Source organism: Brassica napus, chromosome C5 (genome assembly GCF_020379485.1).
Source record: "Brassica napus cultivar Da-Ae chromosome C5, Da-Ae, whole genome shotgun sequence".
Classification (NCBI taxonomy): Eukaryota; Viridiplantae; Streptophyta; class Magnoliopsida; order Brassicales; family Brassicaceae; genus Brassica; species Brassica napus.
Genome location: NC_063448.1, coordinates 11083693 through 11088431, shown reverse-complemented (window position 1 = coordinate 11088431; position 4739 = coordinate 11083693). Strand labels below are relative to the sequence as shown.

The 4739-nt window shown below is 34.0% G+C and overlaps 1 long non-coding RNA gene across 1 annotated transcript; it reads right to left on the bottom strand.

The window, feature by feature from the left end:
- Positions 1 to 3128: 3128 nt before the first annotated feature.
- Positions 3129 to 4385, bottom strand: LOC106413843. Its single transcript, XR_001282676.3, has 2 exons — positions 3912 to 4385; positions 3129 to 3755 (listed from the first exon to the last, which is right to left on the bottom strand). It is a non-coding gene; the product is annotated as an uncharacterized LOC106413843 (long non-coding RNA).
- Between the last annotated feature and the right edge of the window lie 354 nt (positions 4386 to 4739).

Genomic DNA, 4739 nt, shown 5'->3' with positions numbered 1-4739 from the left:
TGCATTGTAGAATCCTCAAACTGATTGCCCAAACGACATAAATAGATACATGAATCTCCCATCCTCAGTTGTTTCATAGTGCGTGTGGGTACCAGGATTAGCTTCTTTAATCTTATGCAAATATTTTGGTATTTTAGCATAACTTTCATCTGGTATACCTCGAGCCGCTGCAATTGCATACTCACGAGCTTCCCAAGCTTGCCAATAAGTAATCTCGCAAGTATGCTCCAGTCTCATGAACTGAATGATGTCATTTGCTTTTGGGCCATCATAGGCATCATCAAATCGATGTTGTATCAGCTTCCCAATTGTTCTTGCCGATGCCGTTTTTCCGAATTTGCTTTTCTTCGAAGGAGCACATGAATGTATTCCCACACACTTGTTGATCATGAAGTATGTAGACCCATCCAAACATTCCGCACGCAGAGTCCAGTTGCACAGTTTATCCTTACATCGAATATACCACCATTTTCTCGTTGATTTGAGAACAATGTAATCATAATTATTCTTCATTGCCCAAATTTCCATTGTTGCCTTCAGAACACGTTTACTTTTGAAAATTTGATCCTTCTTCACGAAATCTATGCTTCCATATTGGCCGTTGCTTTCACGCTCTCCATTGTTTTCACTCCTTAAAACAGCATCACCGAAACCATCTTTAACGACATGATGCTTCGTTTTATCAGTCGACTCTTTTGACGGTATGGCAAAGTCTCCTTGATTTGTTTCAGGAACTTCTTCATCCTCAAAATTGCTTGAGTCAAACGGCTCCTTATTCAAATCGATATTGACTCGTTCCTTTTCTTTTGCACCAGTAGCAGACAACGTGACACACAAGGTTGTAGACGAACTCTTCGTCGTGTAGCTCACAAAATTAGATACTTGTCGATCATTGCTGATAATAATGGGAGGATTCCCTCTTGATTCACCATCTCATAACTGAACTCGGCATTAACGAGCATATGGTCGACCCCATAATCCTCACACACGATGATCTTGAGCTGCTTCAACAAAGTAGTAGTTTCTAATGTTACCATTCTACCGCCCCTTGTTTTGTCTGCCAAGAAACTCCACTGATCACCGCAACTTGAGATCCATTCACCAGATTTAACATAGATTAGAACCATGTTTTATTGATAGATAGAAGATATGGTTATGTCGATGAACAAGAGAGAGAAACTAAGAACGAAGGAGAGAAAGATCGTGGGGTGGGAGGAGAAAAACGTGGGAGAGAAGATACTATGAGAGATTTAGGGTAGATTTGGTTTAGATTTAGGAAAGATATTTATTGAAATATGGAAGTTTCCATATTTTTCGTGATTTACCTATAATATGTAATGTACGTATATCAGAGCGCTGAAGAGAGGGTGGGAGGTTTATTCTTCCTTACGCATTTGATAACGTAAAAGACAGAAAACGTTATGACACATAAAAAAAAGGAGGTATTTCACAGAGTCGAGGTTAGAACTTGTAAAAAAACTTTAAGTAGAGTAAAGATATCTTGTTAAAATATCACCTGACGAAATCTAGCTAGCATAGAATATTGAAGAAAGTTTTATTTGTATTTTGTACCCAGGATAAATCTGTGTTTAATACTTACTATCCGATTTCTAGACTAAGTAGATGGCTAGAATAAATATTATATCTCTCCTAGAACATAAAAAATACATGATTCCACTATTGTTAAAAATAAAATTTAAACATATAAATAGTCATACTAATGTTTACAATGATTTACATATTTTTTTATATTTTTAAAACTTAGTTTACTATTTTTTCCATTACAGAAGGGTGAAACATGTCCAAAATGACCAAAAATATCAAAAGTCCTATTTTGATAAACAAAAGTTGAAAGTGTCTATTTTTTTCCAATTTTCCCTTAAATAAATTTGGTTTACATGCTTTTGGTTCAAATTATGGTTGGTTTGAAACGTTTTGGTTTAAATCAAGTTAAATTACTGGTATATGAAATAATTTCAGAATTAAATGTTTAATCTGGTTTGGAATAACTCGGTTAAGGGTAATTAAAAAAAAATATGTGGCCAAATCATAAATAAATTTGTAGTTTAAGTTTAAACAAATCTGTCAAACTCTAACAAATATGTGGTCAAATAATAAATAAATCTATCAAATTGTAATAAATATGTTATCAAAGAATAAATAAATCTATCAAATTCTAATTAAGTCTGTCAAAATTAAGTAAATTTGTGGATAAAGAATAATAAATCAATCAAACTGAAATTAAATCTGTCAAAAACAAGTAAATCTGTGGCTATAGAAAAAACAAATTTATCAAATCCTACGTAAATCTGTTCAAATTAAGTAAATTGTGGCTGAATAAATTAAATCTGTCAATATTTAATAAATTTGTGGCCATACGTGACAGATTTGTTATAATAAGTCTGTAGAAATTTTATTAAGTCTATTGATTTTTAAATAAATATGTGGCTAAAGAAGAATGCATTTTAGTCTGTGACTACATTAAACGTAGACAAAATAAGTTTGTGGATGGCAAAATCGTAAATATTCTGAAAATTCAGTAATGGCATTTTTGTAATTTTGTTTTTTGTTAACAAAAGAAATAAATGTAAATTAGGTACGACTAGTAATTAAAATAAAATTAGAGTTAAACTAATAATTAATTGATAAATAAGGGTCAAACTAGTATATTGTCTCAAAAATAATTTTCCCCTGGCATCTGCGACGAGGGTAACATTTGTTATGCTTCCATGTTTCTCTGTCCCTTATAGAATTGAGCATATAATATATTAGACCATAGTTTGTTTATAGTCATTCAATTGCTTACTTAATTTAGGAGAACTTTACAGTCGAAGTCCTTAAATAAATATGGAGATGATTGAATCATGTTTGAAAAATCACTTGGTCACATCTCATCTCATCAATACATTAAAAAATAAGCAAGCATTACAATTATGAAACGGTACATTCCATCAAAAAACAAATCGCAAAGAAGCTCCTGAGACTTAATAACTTATTCACATAAAAATGCAAGAAGATGATCCAAGCAACAATTACTATTCTTCACAAAATAAACTTAAACTAAAAAGCCGAGACTTGAGAATACTAAAAAACCATTCCCGCAAACAAATAATTGTGATAATCTTTGGTTTCAGGGAATAAACTGTATTTGTTACCACCATGATATATCAACAGAGACTTGAGAGATTCACAAATAGCAGAACCACATCAACAATACTTCTTTTCTTTATCAACAATAATATTTCTACATGTCCTAAGCTCAATCTCTTCAAAGTTCTACAGACACAAACATAAGAAGTCTACTTTCCAATGGTTCAACATGATTTCAGACTCAATTTCGTTAGCTTGCTCCATCTCTTCCATAACCAGTTAACTTCAGTATGATCTGACCGAAACTGACTCCAAACCAATTCGACAACTTATGGGTATGGGTTAGACCCGGTTAAGGAATATGAAGAATTTCTCGAGCAGTCATCGACGGATAAGTCTTAGAGGGCTGGAAACAAAGCAACCCAGAAAGGGGTCCCAACCGATTAACAATTGAGACATAGCTAAGAGTCCTCTTCCTTCTGGTGGTTCTCGCTGGAGACATAGCTAATCGAGTCCTCTTCCTTCCGGTGATTCTCCCTCTCCAGCGAGAACTTCCACACTGAGAAGATTCATTCGACGGACTTTTCCTCCGACGTCGTCATCCAAACACATTAAGAATTCCTTGATCAAACGGCTTGGAGTGAAGCATAAGGAAAGTTCAATCCCTGAAGAGCGAGGAGCCGAGATTGAGCAGTTGTCTTGATAAGAACAAACTAAACGAACTAATTTTTTTAGAACAGAGGAGTAACCACTTATAATGAGAAAGAAATTTCTACTGCTATTGGAATTGTGAGGATGATTTCTCAGGAATGATGGATTACCTTTTTATAGGTGTAGATACACCGCTTGGAAGATGATAAGAATCATTGAATAAGTGAACATTAATGGCGTTAAATCAATGCAGGTTGTAAAGCATGTGAGGAGATGAATCGATATTGAAGCAACCGAAGAGATGAATCTATACGAAGCACATGAACCGACATAGACGCGACAATCACAGACAGAGCACGTCTCTCTGATACTCTCGTAACTTCCATGGATGGTAGACCTAATCAGATTAGGTAGGAGACGATGAACCCTAAAGATGAACGGTGGTTATAGGTTTAGAGAGTTAAGGCCATATACGGGCCAAGTTTGTGTTCGTGTTCAGCCTAAATAACTATACTCAAACCCACATTAAACACATTCGTCTAAGCCCATCACTCATCTAAACCCACTTGAAACATTAACAGAACCGTGCAATTATTTTATGGACACGTGGCAGTTCCACGGCATTTGAATTGATGACATGTCTCTGTAAGAATAGAGACAAAGTCTATTTTATATAATAATATATATGTATATATAAATATTAGTATTTAATTGCGGGTTAGATAATTTCGGTTGTGTTTTTCCTAGTTTTTAGAAATCCACAATTAAATACTAATATTATATATATGTATTTTTAGAGGCTTGAGAGTAGAACTACTCATTGGAATTGCTTTTACAATTTTAACATATTATTGCTTGTAAAGCCTCAAAAAGGTAATGGAAGCTTAGGATGTTCTCAAGAAAAAAACCCGTAGGTGCATCTAGGTTCTGCTCTCTTTTTTTGCATGGAATATTTTGTTATCTACTGTAAATTTCTGTAAAATGAGATACAAGCCTAA